We start from the raw sequence: 21,661 nt of genomic DNA, 5'->3' as shown, positions 1-21,661 counted from the left end.
TTTATGCACTATATGACAACTCTGTGCTTGCATTAATTTAAGTAAAACAATAATACATTAATGGATTAATATTTTAATTGCACAACACATCATTTTCAATTCTGGCAAATTTATATAACATGAAGTTCCCACATGGTGCTCCACCACATGTCCTGTCCCTGCTTTTGAGTCTGAGCAGCATGAGACTGGGGACCCACACTGAGCCTGTGGTGACCTCCTTGCTGAGGGCTCTGGAGACTGCACTGAAGCTGCAACTTCTCTTCCCCTCCCACATTCCCTCCTGTATGTGACACCTCTAGTATGACCACTTATAAAATGTATGTTCTTTCATATTGACTTTGATTTTAAAACTGTCTATATATGAGGTTAATCAACTAATGATTTAGCTTTTGATTTGAGCTATGTTTTGCTTTGAATATGAGGTATCCCCAAAAAGCTCACATGTGAGACATTGCTTCCTGGTTCAGAGGAGAACTGATTGGATTGTAAGAGTGTTAACACAGTCAGTGATTTAATCCCCTGGTAGGGATCAAGTGAGTGGTAACTGAAGTGGTAGGATGTGGCTGGAGGGGATTGGAAATGCAGCATGGCTTTGGGGTATATACCTAATATCTGGGGAGTGAAGACTCTCTCTCTTTCTCCTTCCTGATGATGTGAGCTGCTTCACCCTTCCACATTCTTCCACCATGATGTTCAGCTTCACCGTGAACCCTGATGAAAGGAACTGGCTGTCTGTGGGTTGAGGCCTCTGAAACAGTGAGCCCTCAAGTAAACTCTTCCTCCTTTACAATTGTGCTGGTTAGTAATTTATTCACAGCAGACAAAAAGCTGACTAAAACAGAAATTGGTGCCAGAAGTGGGGTCATTGCTGTAACTAATCTGACCAGGTGGTTCATAAGTATTTGGGGCATTTTGGAATTAGTGGAAAGAATTTTGAGATGCTTAGCAGTGAGAGCTAAAAATGCTTTAGAGTGTTGTGATTGGAGATTAATGGCTGATTCTTATGGGCCCTCAGAAGACCAGAATAGCAATAGGACTGTGGTCAGTGAAGACAATGCTCCCTCAGAGAAGGAGAACTCTATGGGAAGATGGAGTAGAGATAATTCATTTTGTGTTCTGGCTGAGAAGTTTTCTGCATTTTGTCCATGTCCTGAAACTTTCTGTAAGACTGATTTTGGGAGCTATGGACTTCTTAATCTAGCCAAAGAAATATCTAGGCAGCATAGCATTCAGGAAGTGGTAAGGATATTGCTGGATAATTTTAGTCAAATATGGTGATAATCAGGAGCAAAAAGCAGAGCAAAAAGATTTTAAAATGTGAACTTTAAAGGCAGGAGTAAATCTAGGGCTAAGGAATTTACAGCTATTAAAGACAATACTTTCACTCAGACTATGCTACAGACTATGCCTAGAGACAATGAGAAAGATAGGCTTGAGGGCATCTCAGGAGCTGACAAGATCATATTCATCTCAAGCTCAACTGAGTAAAGGTGAAAATTCTCTTGAGAAGAGACCCTTATTGACCAAGGGGACCTAGGAAGTTTGTTCAGTGTGTTCAGCCATACAGAACCTCAGAAGCTGCTGCAGCAATGACCCCTGAAGCCTTGGCTACTGTTCAAGATTGTCACAGACTTTTGTGTCAAACATTTGGTGCTGGTTCTGCTGGAATACAGGATGCTGGAATTAGGGGATCATGGAAGTTGCAACCAATTCAAAGGAAGGCCTGAGAGGCCAGGCAAAGTACAGCAGGGTCAGTGTCCCTGTAAGAACCCATGAGAAGTCAAAGTGTGGAGATGTGAGGTGAAACCCAAAGATGCAGTGGAAAGAAATACCAGTAACATAAGACATTGTCCTAGGAAAGCTGCGGGAAACGAGCAGAGGCAAGTCCACAGAGAGGGCACTTGGGCTGCAACAAACAAGGACATAGGGCTGGAGCTTAAGCCTTTTGGAGAGAACATCATGGCATGTGCACCAGATGCCAGACATAGAACTACAGGATCCATTTGTCAAGCTGGATTTCAGTCTTGCTTTTGTCCCATCCCTTATTTCTATGTCCCTATTTTTGTAAAAGGAAATGTTTTCTCAGTATCTTTATGTATTTGATATTTGTAAATTGCTTTTAATTTTATAGACGCTCACAATGTGAGACTGTCTTGATCCTCAAAGACTTTGGACTTCAACTTTGAGTAATCTTGGAACTGTGGAGCCTGCAGGGATGTTTGGAAATGGACTAAATGTATTTTGCATTGTCAGATGAGTGTGAGCTTTTGGGGGTGGGGAGTGGAATGTTGTGATTTTAATATGACGTGTCCCCCAAAAGTTCACATGTGAAAAATGCTTCCTCATTCAGATGAGAAATGATTGGGTTGTAAAAGTATTAAACCCATAAGTGATTTAATCCCCTGATAGGAATTTCCTGAGTGGTAACTGAAATGGCAGGGTTTGGCTAGAAGAGAGGGAATTGGGGTGAGGCTTTGGGGCATATATTTCATATCTGGTAAGTGGATACTTGCTCTCTCTTCTTCCTGATGATGTGAGCTTCTACACTCTTCCACCATGATATTTAGCTTCACATCAAGCCCTGTGGAATTGAGCCAGGTACCTATGGATTGAGACTTCTTAAATTATGAGCACTCAAATAAACTCTAACTCTTCTACAGGTGTGCTGGTAGGGTTATTTATTCAGAGCATTGAAAAAGCTCACTAAAGCAAGCTACAATTGTTTGGCTTCTTTGGTAATGTTTGTGAATTGTCCTTTTTCTGATTTTCAATGTCTAGGTGTCTTGCAGAACTTATGTAGAGCTCTATCACCGAGGTGATATGTAATTTACTTAGGACACTGTAAACAAATATAAGATGAGTGCACACTTTTACCCTTTCCTAGCTCATATAAGACTGCTGGGTAAATAAGCACATATGTAAATATATTCATTGGAATAAATCTTCTGAGTTACTGCTCAGGGATTGCCTAGTGAAATGATGTTGCAAACAATTCTTAACACAGAATAAAAATGCAATGCCAATAAAATAGCTTCATATTTGCTTCTGTTCTCACTGCACTACATCCCCTATCTGGACAGCACTTGAACTATGCATCTGCACATGCTTTCAGATCATCATTATCACACTTGCCCCTAACTTGTGCTCAAAGATGGGATGGAGTTGTAAAGCTCTTTTATAATGATCTATTGTGGTTAAAGTCTGGATGGAGACTCAAGATTTTTTATGCCATGCCATATTCTGAAATAAAATGCAGTTAATTATGGAATTATGAAGAAGCAGAGCAACCACACCAGCCAAGGGGCATCTGGGCCTCCTGATTGTGCACTAAGGATGTGGAGGTGTCTGATCTGGTTTAACACTTTGACCACATGTAATTAGATGAGTGCTTACAACAGAATTGTTGAAGATGCTGGAAAATTCCATATTTGTGGTGATCACTAAGGCAGAAATTCACTGTAAACACCTACTAGGCCCTGAAAATGCAGCCAGGGTAACTAAGTATTAATTTAGCTTCAAACAGGCTAAATTATGCTCCAAAGCATTACTTCCTAGAATTATAGGAATGCATTTTCACATTAAAACAAATAAGGAATCAAAAGAAAATAGCTGCATTATCAGTTGATTCAAATAAAAGGAAAATTTCTCAAAACTAAACTTTAGGGAGGACACTCACCATGGTTGGAAACATGAGTTTCCTTTATTTTGTAAAAATAGACCAGGTTTCTCTCTGTGCTTCTTTGCCTCATGATGGTGAGGAATGGACCCACAAGGAGCAGAGACCTGGGAGGAGGAAGGGAAACTGTATGCTGTGGCACTAGTTCCAATTACCCAGGTGACCTCATGGAGCAGAGTCACCCTCTCAGAGCCACCTGCTTCCTCTGGACTGAGGTCAGAGACAGAGAAAACTGCACAAATCTATTCTACTGCATTTTGTGGTTTCTTAGTAATATTCAAAGTGAACCTCCTCTGCGTCTCCTGGCATCTCCATTCAGTTTTCAGGAACAACTCATTTTCCACCATGTTATTTAGAGACAGCAGGCCAGAAACAGTGAGAACCACACTGTGTCTGTCCATGTGTCCAAAACCTGACTGCCCTTGTCTCCTGTCCTGTCACAGCAGCTCCAGGTCACTCGGCCTTTTCAGATTCATGAGAATGAAGGTGACTCTGCAGTCCTGAGCCCACTCTTTCTCCCTTCTCTGTTTTTCCCCACGTTCTCTAACACAGTTTAGGCTCAGTGATGTTGGATGTCTCACTAAGTTTCTGCTGTTTCATAATTTGTGAACTCCAGTTTCCTAGTTTTCTATACACATTTCCTCAAGCAATTTAAAAACCTAATGGATGAGATGTTCCTTATCCCCCAAAGCCAATTCAATAATGAGGACATGGCTTTGAGAAAAAAGAAAAAAATAAAAGTTTTACTGCTTTTCTAGCAAAGGAGAAACAGGGGACTCCTGTCCCAGACATTATGATTCTGCCCATCAAGAGGAACAGTGGGATTTAAAGGTACTCGTCAAAGGCCACATTCCAGGTGTGCCCTGACAGGGTGTCCCAGGGCCCCCAATGGTGTGTTAACATTCACTTGTTAGTTTGGGAGATACTCACTTCCTAGATCCTCCAGCAGTCATCTCCTTCCTGTGGGGTACAGATAGCTCAGGGTGATCTTATTCACTCTCCCTGGTTAGGGAGGGGGAGAGAGAGAAGAGGGAAAGGAAAACTTGTTCTTTTTAAGAATAAACCTCAGAGCTGTATTCACAAAGTGAAGTGGACCACTGTTACACTGAGATCTCCTCCACAACCATGAGCAAATGAGAGAGGGCTCCTCTGAGCTGCCACTCAGCTCTGCCTGTCATGCCTCACTCTTCCTATGGCTCCTGTCATACAGGACAACAGCAGAATAGGGTCTGATATATGGGGCTTGAGCTGTAACCAAGGCACTCATGGTCCAGAACCCTCAACTGCCTATTGTTCCCCTTGGATCCCCACAACCTTACTGTCACACAGACACTGTTACACAAACAGCACTTGTGGCAGCTGGGCCATCCTAGCAGGGAGGTTTTTGTTCTGGGCTGCACCACTGTGTGAGGAGCATGGGTATGTTCCATGCAGCAGTAGATGCCAGCATACTCAGGCTCCACCCTGCTGATTTTCAGTGTGAAATCTGTCCCTGACCCACTGCCACTGAACCTGTCTGCGACCTCAGAGGCCCTGTTGGAAACGTTGTAGATCAGAAGCTTTGGAGACTGTCCTGGCCTCTGCAGGAACCAATGAAAATAGATGTCTCTATTACTATGTAAGAGGCTCTCACTGGACCTGCAGGAGATGGAGGCTGACACTCCAGGGTTGATGGGCTTGGAAAGAGGAGTCTGGATCATCCCAACATCCCCACTGGATTCTGAAATAATGAGAGACAGTGCAAGGTTATGTACAAATATCATGAGCAGTTTCTATGATGTTACCTCCATCATTTATTTCAAAATTTTCTGATTTATACAAAGAAAACATAAATCGACAAGAAATACATTGCTATTTTATATAGAAGACACAATGTGTTCTTCATTATCTTATAAGACGTCCAATAGAGCACTGGTCATTGTTGAGTGGATTCAAATTCTAATAGCAAAGTATGAAATACTCTTGCCTGGAACACAGAATACTTGCCTTTAACACCTGGGCAGAATAAGCATAACAAACAATGGGACCCTGCCACCCCATTCTCCATTCCCAAATCACTCTGTTCTCACCACAGATCCAGAGCATCAGAAGACCCAGGAGCTGAGCAGAGCACAGCATTTTGGGAAACTGAGCTGAGGAGTCCTGATGAGTCAAGGCTAGGTTAGAGCTGAGATTTTATCACATATTTTTATAGAAAACCTCCCTTTGGGACAAGATGCAAATCCCCTGGTGGGTGCAGTTGGGTGAGACAACTTGCTGGGCGAAGTAGAAAGAGACAGCAGGAGGACAGGCCCTCCTCTGTGAGCAAAGTGACAGAAGCCATCCTTTGCTGGTACACAAATATAGATTCAGTCAATCTGTCTGCAAAATTGGAAGGTCCATCTGACAGTGTCTGGTTAGATCATGGATACAAGGTTTTGGAGCTGCCACTCTAAGATAGCAAATCCTGACAATGCATGAGTGTCTGGGATTAATCTGAGAGCAGGATGATTGCCCTGGTTGTTTTGCTTCCAGTTAGTGTGGAGAGGGACAAAGTTCACAACCCCACAGTGCCTGAGGTCAGAGGCCTCCAGATGGAATGGTGGTCTTGAGTCACATGAAGATTGCCATCTGCATTCGCAGGTAAAGTGTTGGAGCATGTTAGATGCAGATTTGCAAAGCTGCTCTCCATGGAACCTGATATCCACAAAAGCATCTGTCCAAGATCAAGATTACATATATTGTCTTCATCGTCTGAAGTTTTGTCTTCCAAGTGAAGTAGGCTGTTGGTATTGCTTTATACTGAATTTTTAATTTGGTTTATTGTTTCCTTCACTTCAAGGATTCCTGTTTGATTTTCATTCATAATCTCTAGTTCTTTATTCAAATAATCTTTTGCTGCCTGCATTTTTTCTTTTAACTTTTTATTGATGTGAACTTCTGTTGCCTGCATTTGCTTGCTTGTTTCATCCTTTACTTCACAAATTACTTTAATTATGAACATTCCGAACTCCTTTTCTGACATTTCCTGTACCATGCTGTTGATGCACTCTATTCATATAGCATCTTGGCTTTTGGGGGAACTTTATTCCCTGTTTTGTTTTCACGTTGTTGTGTATCTTCCCCTCTAGCAGTCCAGATCCAAGGTATTACAGTTTCCACACTATGTTTCCAATACCTCACTGTAAAGGGGATAGATCAATATTAACAGCACCCTATGCAACCAATATGCAGCCCTAAATAAAATAGTCCCTTTTAAGATGTTAACAGTATTTTTATAATAAACAGAGATGATGTGTTCTATTATATTCTACAGCATAAACAATAGGTTTGCAATAAGGTCTAAAATGTCTAATGGTGGACAAAGAGAGGATAGGGGAGTGGAGTAGGATGTGATGTTAAGGATGTAAGATGTGAGAATATAGAATTACGAGATCATAGGAAGAGTGAAACCAGAATGAAAACAAGTTGGTTGATAGCATGAGAAAAGAGAGAAACAGACTCTGAAGAAACACATAAATAAGAGGAAAACAGAGTAAGAAAAATTTTTTAATAAAAATAAATAAATCTATAACAAAACTGCATATAGTATTCAAACCTCCCAGTCTTTAGTAGCCTGATGTGTAAAATGTACTTGATTTCAAAGATGATGGGGTTGTGAAAGTGAAAAACAAAAAAAGAAAAGGGGAAAAAATGGAGGAAAAAAAAGGTCTTCAAAGAAAATTGAACAATTGTTTCTGTTGGAGTTCAATAACTTCTCTGCTTCCATTCTCCTCTGGTAGGTGGGGTTGTCTGGATCTTGCTAGTAACTCCACCCTCAGTATTATGACAGTTACTGTGGTTGGACAATTAGACTTAGAGGAAGGACCCCTGCAGGGAGGGTATAGCAATTGACAGTCCCTCTGGAAAAAATGCACCCTAGGATTCTCCTTTGGGGTCCACTCATGTGACATAGGAGACTGAACTGAGACCCTTCCCTCACTTGTGGACCCCACAATTCCTGATCTATAATTTTTATGGTTTGGATGTGAGGTGTTCCCCAAAAGCTCACATGCAAGACAGTGCAGGAAGGTTCAGAGGGGCAATGACTGTTTTGTAAGAGTCTTAACCCAAACAGTGAATTAATCAGTAATGAGATTAATTAAAGTGGTAGGATGTGACTCGAGGACTTGAGGAGGTGAAAAATGGGTCGTAGCTATGGGGTACATATTTTGTATCTGGAGAGTGGAGTCATTCTCTCTTTCTTGCTCTCTCTCTTTCTCTTTCTGTTTCTCTCTCTCTTTCTCTCACTGCTTCCTGGTTATGTGAACTTGCTCTCCTCTGACACACTTTTCTGCCATGATATTCTACCTCACCTCTAGCCCTAAGGTATGGAGCTGACCTTCTACAGACTAAGACCCCTGAAACTCTGAGACTTCAAATAAACCTTTCCTCCTTTAAAATTGTTCTGGTCAGATCTTTCAGTCACAGAAGCAAAACAGTCTGACTAAAACAATAATTTAGTCTCTAAATTGCATCTCTCCTGCTCCTACCCTTTCAAATTCCCAATCAGGAATCTCTCTCCCCAGAGGTCCTGTGGGCTGAGTGACAGAACCTTTGCACCTGCATCGGTAAGCTGTTCTGTGTTGGGCAAATCAGTGCTTTGGGGCCCAACTTAAGAACAGATCGATCACCACTGAGAAATCCAAATTTGAGAGTTTTTACTAACCTGGCCAACTGACTGTCTCACACAATGCCCCCCAAAATGGCTATTGGGAGAACAGCCCAGAACACAGGGTTGCAGGGGTTTTTATACAATAAGTCAGTTCATCAAACATAATTGTCTGTTGCTGAGAATCAAAATTACAAACTAACAACATGGGATCTGAAATCACTAGCAGAGGGGGAAGTGGGTCAAAATGACCTTACTTAGGTACAAACTAAAGAATGGTTGCTAATATCTAGACGATCACTGTTGATATCACCTTTAACATAGTACATTGTTTAGGAAACTAGGAATCGAAAACAGAACAATTTTTCATTATACATGAATTATCATTTTGTATTGCCAAACTAGTCAGGCTAAAGAACTGTTGATGGGTACAGAGGTGAGGCATTCCCATGGGAGAAGCATTTCCTACATAACATGGAGTATCAAGGTAAAATGAAGTCTGTTTAGTCATTCCTCATATAGCCAGGCCTATAACATTTCCATGGAACCAAATATGTCAACCAGCACAATCAGGACCAGGCATTGAATGCTATGAGCCAGTCATGTAGCTGCAGGCACTGGGCCAGGTTGGTGGCTAGGGGATGGTTGGCAGGCTGGGGATTGAGGAGCTGGAAGGCCCTGTTGGCTGCCAAAGTGGCAGTACCAGGTGATCTGTGGAGTCATAAACAAGACTGACGTTGAATCCCAGCAAGTGTTGCCCAAGTTCTCTCTGGGATCTAGGTGTGTACCAGGCTGGTTGGCTGGATGAACCAGGATAAGGATACCCTCACACTCTTTTCCCACCCACTGACCCCTTCCAGGACTCTCTCCTGCCTCTGCAGAAAAATGGTGGATATTAGCACACCTAGAAGGGATTCCTAAGATGTGATCAAGCCTGCAAAACCCTTGGTGAGGATTTTTCAGGTCCTGGCTGTTATCCCTGAATATAAGCAGTCGCATCCCAAGTTGGTGGCAGCAGCAGTGGCTAACCTGTAAGCACTTAGATAATGAGCCTCTAGTCTCCAGCAGGTGTCCCAAAATGGAAGCTGCCCCAAATAAAATGGTGGTGGCAGTGGTAGCAGTGGCAGCAGAGACATAGCAACACATTGGTAAATGGGGAGCCACAGTGTGAAGGCTTGTTTTTATTTTAGATAAGACATTGAGACTATAACCTGAACATTTTCATACTAATTGTTTCTTCTTTCATGTTTAAATTCCAAGAATCTACAAAATACTTTTATGAATTTTCTATAAGGAAAATTAAAGAAACTCAGAAAACATGAGATAAAATCAATACATTTAATCTGATTTGTCAATAAACTCATGTGTTCTTTTTTTCTCTTCCTTTTGTTTCCTAGTAAGAAAAACCAGAAGTTCAGAACAAGAAAGATAAGGGAATGAATGAACTATTTAGCATATAATTTTTGCCTTATCATGCTACAACAATCAATGCAACTGATGGAGGGTGACTTTCTGCTTAAGGAAGCACAGCTAACAGTAGTGAACTTCACTTCTACTTGTGTTTCCTGTTCAGGAGCTAAGGCTAACCCATAGTCAAAATGATTTTTAAAGTGTCCATTGCCCTCATCCTTCAGAATGATCTATATATTCAAACTCATCAAAACACCTCCAAGAAAGAAAAGAATGAAGAATCAGCAATAAATATAAAATAGCATATATATGTGTAAAATAATTAAAGCCTGAAAATGTAAAACTCCTAGAGAAAGCATAGGGAAAATCCGATGTTGGCATTAGGAATACTTGTTTTATATGTCACATGAAAAGCTAAACCAACAAAAGCAAAAATGACCAAAAGGGACAGCAATAATCTAAGAAGCTTCTGCTTCTATCAACAGAATAAAAGGACACCTATATAATGCAGGAAGTACTTGTAAACCATACAACTAATAATGGGTTAATACCTCAAATACATAAGGAACTAACACAACTAAACAGGCAAAAAAAAAAAAAAAAAAAAGAAAAGAAAAAGAAAAGAAAAAGAAAAACAAAGCACCAATCCAAATGAAATTTATGAAAATGACCTGAATGAGCATTTTACAAAATAGTATACTTTTGAATGAAGTATTAATGAAGCAACTTAAAAATTAAAACATCCCATCTACATAGTATTGTCATAAACACACACACACACAGCTGAATGATATAGGGTCTATGCATACAACTTCTCATTTAAGGTTAAATGATGCTTAGCAAGGGACAAAGTTCAATGGGAGAGAGGGTAAACTTTTCACTTAATTGTGCAGGAAAAATCAAATATCTGTAAACAGATGAATTACGATGAATACTTAACTTGATCCTTGTATGATCCACAACTCAAAAATCATACAAATAGATCACAGACCTAAGGGTAAGAACAAAATTTGAATAAGAAAACACAAGGAAAAGTTTCACAAGATTGGATTTTGCAATTATTTCTAAAACAGTGTCAATAACAGGAAAAAATGCACTAAAGTTAAAAACATTGTGTTTCAAAAGTATCAAAAACTCTGTCAACAGAGTGAAAAAGCAACCCAATGGATGGGAGAAAGTATTTGCTAGTCACATATATGAAATTGCTAATTCTTTTTATTCCTTTTGATTGATTTCCCCACAGTATTCTCAATAGACTCTCTGTGTGTCAATTTCATAAAAATTGGTAGAAAATTCTACCAAGTCTTGGACTTTTTAATGTTTTTTTTTCTTTCATTTTGTATTTCACCTCAGTCTGATAGGCCTCTAGCTTTCTGCTTCAGTTCACTACACAGCCTTCATTGATTTAGAGCATCTGTGAAGCCTTCTCCAGTGGACACTTAAAAATATTGCATATGTCTTGTTATAGTCTGTTATATTTATACATAGCTACTTCTAATTATGTTGGAATATAGTTCAACTGAACTGATTCTTTCCATTTCCTCTCATAGTGCTCATGTTTTTTAGCATTTTTCTGGGTACATTTTATGCTTTTTTTCAAAGGAAGTGTGTCCATAAATATGTGACTTTTAGTAGATGTTCATATAACATGTAAGGACATATATTTGGTCTTTAAAAATAGGAAAAGCACACTGTATAAATAGAATAAATATTAATTGTATGAATAAGCTTTTTGTGTGTGTGTGTGTGTGTGTGTGTGTGTGTGTGTGTATTCACCCTTCAGATCAAACAAAGAGCTCTCCAAACTTCCTACAAGCATCTTCCAAGTGAACACTTGACTTTAACTTCTAGCAAGGTGACTGTTACTCTTCAGTCCACCATAAAAGTTTTCTTGTTCCTGGATTGGAAATTCATGTACATTGAAGCAAGCGTGTTTTCATTTCTAGCAGCTTTCCCTCATCATTCAGTTTGAGATGCATTGGATTCATGGTGGATAAGAGTGAATGTTCTAAATACCATGTAGCATTTCTTCCATGGATGTACCACAGTTCATACATCTGTAGTTGATAAGTCCCTTAGATTGTATCCAACATTTGGCTTTTAAGCTAGATCTTTATGCACATTCACCTACATATCCTGTAGTGGACATACTTCACTTATACATCTTGGTTATAAGCCTTGGAATTTACTGATGCTCTTAGAAAACTTGGGCATATTGAATCCCTTTCATGATTTTTTTTTCCAATTTTCATGTCCACATGCAATTTATGACATCAGATTGAAATCTACACAAATTTGTATGCTGTGTGCTGTACATATAAATACTGTTGGGCTTTTATTATATATAAATCAATACAGATATCACTTACAAAAGATTTCCTTGTCCTATTACCTGCCTAATATCACACTGACTCTGTACTTGTTTTCCAAAACTACTAGGTTCTTTAATTCTACTCACATTGCCCCTTTTTGTTAATTTCTCACACATTTTTCTTATGTGAGCATCTTAAACTGCTTGATATTGCTGTGGCTGTTACATGCAGCCAAGGTAATCTTCATTTATACATATGTTTTCTCTTACCAGTGCTGTGCTCTCATATACCTTCATGTTTCTATCCAGTAGTACATTCTGTCAGCAGAACTATCTTTGCTTTTTTTTTTTTTTTTTTGCTGTGTTGGGGATTGAACCCAGGGCCTTGTGCTTGCAAGGCAACCACTCTACCAACTGAGCTATCTCCCCAGCCCTCTCTTTGCTTTTTTTTTTTTTTACACCTTACTGCTGATAACGAATTATTTTGGTTTTTCAAACACGTGTTTGAATATTCTTTCAGCCTAATGTTCTCTTCTCTCTCTTTCTGTTAGACTACATATTCTTAAATCCACTGTTCAGATGATTTGTTTGTAATTGGAAGGATTCAACATTCTCATTTTCTACATATACTTACCAGTTTTTAGTTTAAAAAAATCATTATTAAATTCCAGATACTTTCCCAGTAACAATTAGCCCATTGCTTTATTCTAGTATTTGTACAACAATTGAGGGAGCAAATGCTTAGACTGTGAAGAGCAGTGTTGCAGAATAGTTAACTCCATCTTTTCCTTTTGAATAAAAAAAAATAGTGGTTCTTAATATGGCATTTCTGCACACCTTCTCATTGCCTATGTAGTTTATGGAATAATACCACACACATCCAGTGGCAGAACATCTAGAAGTAAAAACAGGAATCACGTGGGAAAGAGCATTAACAGTGGCGCTCCAGAAGTCAGTGGAGCAGGGCGGCCCCACCCAGGAGGTTCCCAACAGGGTTGGGGCTCAGGAGAAGCACAGTGTCCAAGAAGCCGGGCTGCTTTTCTCCTGCAGTGGCTGGTACATCTGACTCTCCTCTCCTGCACGTTCTGGATGCACTGGCAGAGCCACAGGTAGGGAAGCCCAGTGGCCTCCTGGCGGGTGCCCTGGACGTCCACGTGGCCCATACAGATGAGGACAGCCATCCTGCTGTCTGGAATTCAGATCCTGCTCCCTGGTCAGATCTTCCAAGTGAGGCTCTGATGAGACAGTCTGCCACTCTCAGGTCCAGTCTAATCTCCTGGTCCTGCCCAACACGTGTAAATGCCACTCCGCCTGCAGCACGGTCCTTCCCAAGAGCCTCTGATCAGCGGGTCGGGGGCCTTCTGGCTCACAGACACTGGGCTGTGGCTGACGCCGGATGCCAAGCACTTCCTGTTCTGAAGGAGCGATGCTGAGTCCAGCGGTTGAAGGCTGCGCCTCCACGCTCGGGTTCTGGCAGGTCCAGCGCAGCCGCCACCTGGGGCCCAGCTGTTCCCACTCCAGCGACTTCAGCCTGAGCAAGATAGCGGTGTCCGGAAGTGGAAGGAGCTGAAGCGGGGAGGGCGCTGGCGGGCACGTAGGGCGTGTCCACGTCAGCAAGTCTTCCTGCGGCCCCGCCCCTCCTGAGGACTTCCGGGGCCATAATGCACCTGTCCTGACCCGGCAGCCTCCCTACTGCTCCTTGTGAATCTCCACAGAGTAACACACTGGAGGGTTCACTGTGGTCACCGTGGAATTTGCCATCTTGGAATGGGCGGCCATGGCCTCGCAGAGGATCACTAATTCTGTAAATTTAAGTCTTTTATTTCTACTATGGCATTAGCCCATCCCAGGTGTATGTGAAGTGAATGTGGATATATATTGCTTACTGCAACATGGAAATCAGTCATTTTCAACCGGCTAGTTTGATAACGAAATGCGCACCATCATTTTTCCAGTTTTTCCTTCATTTTCTATGTTTGGGTGATCATGAATATGCATTTATTGATTGACTAGAGGTTCATCATGTGCAGTTTAATAGCAAAGCCTGTATCTCTGTGGTAAAATTTAATTAAAAAGGAACAGGACTTCCACCTTAAATTAGAACATTGTCCATCATGAATAATAAACCCATTTGAACAAAAGTGGAAATAAAATCAAAACATTGAAAAGTGAGTTTATAATGAACTCAGAGTGCTGCGAATGAAATGAAGAGCAGATGGCCTCAGTTGCAGAGAAGAGTACTTCAGTCAATGTTCTCTGTCCATTTTCATCCATTGAAATTATCCAAATTTGTGTTCACTGAAATTATGGCTACACTCAAGAAGGACTCCCTAGGGAGTAAGAATACAACTGAGCTTTGGAAGTTGAATGGACCCACATTAAAACATTGGGAATGAGCTGAGCCTTAACACCAGACTAGGTTTTTCTTTGGATCATTGGTTGATGACTGAACTGGGAAATATGATTGAGTATCTAGGATAGAATTGGAGAGCAAACCTGCAACATTATTACAGCACCACCACCACACGCCAAAATGCTACACTTGACTATCCTTCATGTAGGTCTGACTCATGGTCCTTAGTCTCCCAATACACCTCCTGCTGATCTTTCCAGCCCCAGATTTTCCTTCTGCTCCTGTGCATCTTAACTACATGGTCTCTTCTGAATGAACATCCTCTCCAAAATGATACAGGTGTATAATTGGGCAGAATCTACCTTTGAAATATTGCATGTGCTCTTTTGGGTTGATTTGGGATGTACAACATGACCTAAGGCATATTTGAACAGGAAGTTTGCTAACTATTTTGTCGTTACAGACCTGGAGTTCTGCATAGTGTCCTAATTCTTCATAAGCTTCAGTCGCATGAGGCCATAACCTGGAAATCCAAGCAGCGGACCCTTCAAGTCAGTGATTCTTCCCAAGCCATACCTCTCAGTTTCTGTCCACTTGGTTCATACATCTAGCTCAAACCCAAGAGCATTTCCTGCCCAACAAGTGAGCCACAAGTGTAGTGTTGTTCGACAGCTGACTACTCCTGTGTGTCCTTCATGTCCTCATATGCTACCCTCTGCCCCGAATCTGCAGATTCTTATTTTTATTGGGGGAGGGATCCATGTTTGTATTATTCTTGTTATTTTTATTCTGTCTACTTCCCCATGATTTGGTGTTTGTTTTTGTAATTCAACTTTGGAATAAATAAGACCCTTTTTCTTGCAACATGCTCTGACTGAACTGCCAAAGCCTATAGATTCTTGACCTTTCTATTTTTCTTTCTTTCTTTCTTTTTTTTTTTTTTGAGTAGATTTCCCATACCATCTAGGTATTTGAAAACCTCAAAACTGAATGGTCTTCTCAGCTTTTTTCTTTAGAACATTAATATTCAGTGGTGCACCACCCCCATACTGGATAAGGGTATATTCTAGAAATAGTGAAAGTAGGAATGGTAGGTAAGAGAAACACATTCTAAATAACCCCAAATATTTTCCTGCTGCATGTATGCTATCAGCTGACCAACCAAAAACAAAACCACAGCAAAAAAAAAAAAAAAAGCATATTAAAAAATGCATAAGTTCTGTATTGCCAGGAGCCACATTCAGCCTCAGTTGTGTGACTGTGACAATAGATGCATGCAATCACTACCTGTGTGCAGGTCATGAAGATTAAGATGAGCTACGAGTCAGCTCTCTTGTCCCCTGTGCCTGGTTTTCCAAGGGCAACTGTACCCTCTTCGTTCTGCTGCTGCTTAGGTCAGAGCATGAATGCAGGAGTGGCAAGTCTAGCCAAGACACTCCTTGTCCAGAGGCATCAGTTGTGACCTACTCTCTTCAGTCCTTCAACCTCTTCCTCTCACATGTAGAAACATGTGCTGTCCTTCTACACAGTCAGCAGAGTGGGCAGCTGGGCTCCCCCAAGTAGGGTGGTTTTTGTTCAGAGCTCTACCACTGTGAGAGGAAGTTGTAAAACTTCATGGCAGTAATACACTCCAGCATCCTCAGCCTCCACCCTGCTGATTTTCAGTGTGAAATCTGTCCTGGACCCACTGCCACTGAACCTGTCTGGGACCCCAGAGGCCCTGTAGGAAGCCATATAGATCAGAAGCCTTGGAGACTGGCCTGGTCTCTGCAGGTACCAACTCAAATAGCTGTTGCCATCACTGTAGAGGAGGCTCTGACTGGATCGGCAGGAGATGGAGGCTGGCTCTCCAGGAGTAATGGCAGAGAGAGAGGAGTCTGTGTCATCACAGTGTCCCCAATGTATCCTGTAATTGTGGCAGAAGCACATGGTTATATACAAATGTTGTAATTTTTTTTCTTTTGTTATATTTTTCTGGCTTAACATTTTTTGGCTTTGGTTCATATTGTAAAAATATTTAAGAAAAGAACACAGTTGCAAAGTATAATGGGTCTTCTGGAAATCTACTATGTTATATCCCTCCATTAGTGCAGAGTCTTCATCTGATCACATGTCTTTGCTTATTCTGGAATCTTCCTCTTCCTCACAGATTTAATTGGCACATGCACTCCCAGAGGACAGGAACTGCACATCGCCCACATGTATGTAGGATGCCTGGGCAGCAGTGGACCTCAGAGCCTCCCTCTTTCCCCTTTCTCCTTCCTTGTGCTGTTACCTGGGATCCAGAGCATCAGCAGCCCCAGGAGCTGAGCAGGGCACCTCATCTTCAGAAGTTTAAGTGAGTAGTCCTGTTCAGTCAAGAAAAGACTAGAGGTGAGCTTTTATCTCAGACTTGCAGAAAGATCCTCCCCATGTAGCAGTATGCAAATCCCCTGGTGGGTTCAGCAGATGGGAAGAGAAAATAAAAGTCTGTGGCCCTCTCTTGTGAGTATATGATATAAAATGTTTCTTCTGTTTGGAGGAAACTCTGTATGAAGATCACATGATGCATATGGCCTGCCCCACATCACAGCATCAGACCCAAGGACATGGGATGTGCCCGCAGGTCACTCAAGGGTCAGGGTTTGGAGAGGGTGTATGGCCACCCTGCTTGGCCCCTTCCCTGCTACTATAGAGAAGCACACAAGGCACACCTCTTCTGTTATTGTGCTTCCAGGATTTATCCAGTAACTGCCTAGACTGGAGCTAGTTGAAAGGGCTTTGCAACATTTTCTTACCAGATTAGCAGTTTCAGAATACTAGCAACAAGGGTTAGAAGTGGACTTTTTGTGGGACCTAATCAATTAAGTTTGCCAGACACTCAGGCCTAAAGAACTTGACAGAGAAAAAAATCTTATTTCTTGTAGGTAGAGAGTTAAGAGCTTTTTGTAATGCAAGAGGACATTAAATGGAGAGGGAACATATACATCTGGGTGTGAATATGAAATTCCATATACAATTCGTACAATCTAGTAAAGGTCCTGTCTTATCTCACTGTATCTGGGCACCTAATTAATAGAAGTATTTATTGATAATTTGCTCTGGTCAATAGGATGAACAAAAATATTTTTACTTGTTTATGTTGTTTCTAAGGTGTATTTAAGGAATTCTCTCCATTCCTAGTCTCTCTCCATGCAGATCCAGGTCGCTCAGGACTCCTGTTTCTTCCCAGTCTCTGTGAGAACCTGTGTCTCCCACTGGCCAGTGTGTGGGGCTGAGACCTAATTCCTTCCACTGGAACAGCAAGAACTGCACCCACTGTTTTAATGGGACAGTGTCACCTGCACCCATGAGGGCCATTCTCCTGGACCTTTATCACCAGAGATGCTAAGGAAGAGGGTTCTCTGTGAATGGGGTGGGAGGAAAGTGCTTTCCATCCCAGTGTGTATAAAGTGTCTCTACTTTGAAAGGAGAAGGCCATTGGCAGGTATTTTATCTTCTGGAGGCAGCACATACTATAAGCAAAAGCACTGAGGTATATTGACCTTAATGATGTGAATGTATATTCCTCTTCTACCCAGGAAGTCTGATTGCACCACAATTGCCAATTAGGAGAAAAGGGGATAATGTTTTTCTTCACATGCAGATAGTAATCACAAGTGTTTGATGTTCAATAATAATGCTCCCGAGGGTATTACACCAAGACAAAAATTGCACCTTTTGTTTCTCATTTAATAACATTTCAAGGCTCCTCTATCATCATTTCCTGTCGTTCAGTATTGCTAAGGGAGAAGATGGCGGTGCTGGGGGAAACCGTACACCTAAAGAGGGATATTTGTAGAGCAATTGAATTCTTGGAAAAACTACAAAGGAGTGGAGAGGTACCACCACAGAAACTTCAGGCTTTACAGAGAGTCCTTCAGAGTGAGTTCTGCAATGCTGTAAGAGAGGTATATGAACATGTCTATGAGACTGTGGATATTAGTAGCAGTCCTGAAGTGAGAGCTAATGCAACTGCAAAGGCTACTGTCGCTGCATTTGCTGCCAGTGAAGGACATTCTCATCCTCGAGTTGTTGAGCTACCCAAAACAGGAGAGGGTCTTGGGTTCAATATTATGGGAGGCAAAGAAAAAAACCCTCCGATCTACATATCTGTAATAATTCCAGGTGGAATAGCTGATAGGCATGGGGCCTCAAAGGAGGAGATCAACTCCTTTCAGTTAATGGAGTGAGCATTGAAGGAGAACATCATGAAAAAACTGTAGAACTGCTGAAAGCAGCTCAAGGAAAAGTTAAATTAGTAGTACGGTATACAACCAAAATCTTAGAAGAAATGGAGTCACGCATTGAAAAAATGTGATCTGCAAAACGCAGGCAACAGACCTAATACATTTAAAACTTTATATTTCATTTTGCTTTTTAGCTAGAGAAGTTTTACTTGTGACCTACTGATGGCAACAATGCCAATGATTGTAAAAAATACATGCAAACTTCCTGTGAAATCCTCCTTGCCATTTATAAATGCCTATTTTAATATCATTTATGATTCTAGAGATGCATACACTTTTTGCTGACAAGAAAAAGTAAAAGTTGTTGAGGGCAATTCTTTCCTGCTGTTTTTACAGACCTTTTTCAAATGCAGATTTTGTCATAATGTTTTTCTAGATTTTTAAAAATGCTTTTTAAATATGAAAATGTACTTTTACATTCTTAATCTTTTTTTAGGAAGAATGTTTTCTTCATTTGGCTACTTATTTAAAATCAACAGTTCTCCAACCCTTTTTTTTTTTTTTTTTTTTCTTTCTATTTTTTTTTAACCTCTGAAATTCCTTTACAGATTTCCAAGAAATTAAACATGGCAGTCTCACATACAACAGTTCATTACACCATCATTGTTAACATGATTGTTGCATTTTGTACTTTGAATATACACATAATATATATAATCAATGATAAATAATAACAGCATATTGGAAGTTTTTTACTTTTATTTGAACATGTATAATGGGTATTCATTTATACTGATTTATAAAAGTGAGTTTTTAAACACTGAAACAATCATTGCTAAAATATGTATTTCATAATATTTAAGCAGTGAGGCAAGAGGATGTGATTTGACTGTTAGCATTAATGATTATATTCCTTTCTATTTGTATTCAACAGTATATCAAAAAGTATAAATGCAAAACAGGTTCAGATTTCATCTTAGAAAATTTTTAAGGGTATTCATTTTTATTTAAATACATTGCTCATGGTTTGGTCTTTCCATGCCTAGAGATGAGCCAGTTAGTTTGTGGTGGGAAATAGCAGAAACAAACAAGAAAAAGTAATACCTTTAACTTCACTAGTCTTGAGTTATACATCTTACTAGGTCAGTTTAAAGAATCAATGTTAAATAAGAAAAAGAGGATATGGTTAAGATCCATAAAAACTGTGAGGTGATTCGATAAGAATCTGTAGATTGTCAAAATGAGTAGGAACTCATTCATATTAAAATGGTTGGATTTAGAGATGCAATCTTTGTTTACTATTCAAATAATTGGGAATTTTGAAAGTTACTTTATTTCTTTTGTCCACTGGATGTCACTATTTTACTAAATGGCAGCTATTAGTGTATGACTGTGACTGAGGTCTGCATAAAAGCTGAAATTTAAGAGTTCATTTTCAGTCACAACTCATAGGAACATTTGTACTTTATTTAAAAAAATTGTGAATGACATGCTATAAAGAAAAAAGAATTTGGCATAATTGTCCATCCTGTATATAAAAAAAAGTGGACATTGTAATATTCCTTCAAGGAAGAATAGAAATTTGTATACCTTTTTCTGCATGTTTGTGAGCACTGTGAGTCTTAAAAGACTATTCCAGTTTTCAGTGATTTTTTTTCAGAATATAAGTCAATCATCATTATTATTTATCATTTAGGTATTGAACACTGGATTGCATGGTTGAATGTGTGTTTAGTCCACTACAAAACTTGCTTGTTATTGATAGGATCATGTTGTTAAATTGTATATTTTCAAAATTAATTAATTTAATTAATTAATTTAAAATGTTGGGACCAAAGTAGCATAGAATTATGGACTTAATTTAATTGTAAAATTATTAGAGGTATTTGTTGTAGAGCTTTATATATTAAAGAGAAGTATTGGTGCATATAAAAAGTTAAAAAACATAACGTTTCAAATTCAGTAAACCAAATTTGTCTTAAATACAAACTGTAATGACATTATTACTCATAACTATAGCTCAACAACACTAAAAATTTGTAGAGATAAATAAAGAGGCAATGAGAAACCTGTTTTAAAAAGTTGTCCAGGGTTAGTATTTCAAAGACAGAGAAATGGAAATTAAGACGCAAATTGACTGGCCTTCCAAGTAGCAATACATTCTCAAAGAAACTGTCAAATACAGAAAAAAACAGAGACCACAAATTGTAAGGACATAACTTTGTATAGATAACTGTTCTTGAGTGGCTTCTAGGGTGTTGTTCATGTAAGGACCACATGAAATTAAACACAACAGACACAAGGAAGTTAATGAAGTCAAAGTTAGTGTCCTCCCAAACTAGAGTGGCAGGTGGGGTTGTGACAGTAGGAGCCAAGTGATCTAAAATGTTCTGGACCTCCTCTCAGTGGCATGACTGGACCCCCTGCAGCCAGAAGCGAACAGGAAGCCTTCCTGGTTACTCCAGGGAGGGTGTGGTGGCCATTCCCGGGGGCCTGTGAGTCCTCAGCCTCAGTGGGTGGGGGGTAGCACTCTGTAGCTGTCCTGGCCATGCCTGGACCTGTTTGCACAGGAGAGGCGCCCATGCTGTGATGGAGGCCTGCATGGCCTCCTCCAAGGCTGTGCACATTCCCACTGATCTCAGCCTGGTGCCCACCATCCTCTGGGCCCCTCAGCTTCTCCTGCTGCACCAAGAGCCTGAGCTCCCTGGGCCTTGTGTTGTGGGCGGCTACCCCTGTGGGTCCTGGTGATGGGCTGCTCACAGGAGGATGGACAGCAGCCCCAGCCACATACGGGACACTGTGTGAGTAGGATCAGTAGAATCATATCTGGACGTGAGGTCACAATGTGAATGAGAAGAGGAACATGCTCTGAAGCTGTCTACGCATGGGTCACAAACCACACACAACATAGCATTTATTTCCATTTGGTCTGTTTGGTTTTGGTAAAAATTTAATCATACTCACCAGAGAATCTATTATCTTTGCATAGAAATCATCCCTAATATACTTTATTTCCTTGTCTGAAATTATCATTGTCTTATCTACTGCTTCAAATATGTTTTAAATCCATTCG

At 40.4% G+C, this 21,661-nt stretch overlaps 1 long non-coding RNA gene and 1 pseudogene across 2 annotated transcripts in view; one reads left to right on the top strand and one right to left on the bottom strand.

Annotated features, from left to right (window-relative positions):
• LOC306643758 overlaps positions 1-21,661 on the bottom strand; it is a 129,735-nt gene that overhangs the window by 55,031 nt on the left and 53,043 nt on the right. The window lies entirely within an intron of this gene.
• On the top strand, positions 18,154-18,833 carry LOC306643799 (protein lin-7 homolog C-like; annotated as a pseudogene). Its single transcript has one exon. The product of its transcript is annotated as a protein lin-7 homolog C-like (transcript).

The sequence above is a fragment of the Sciurus vulgaris genome, assembly GCF_902686455.1.
Source record: "Sciurus vulgaris genome assembly, chromosome: 14".
Lineage (NCBI taxonomy): Eukaryota > Metazoa > Chordata > Mammalia > Rodentia > Sciuridae > Sciurus > Sciurus vulgaris.
This window is presented reverse-complemented; position numbering and strand designations above follow the sequence as displayed.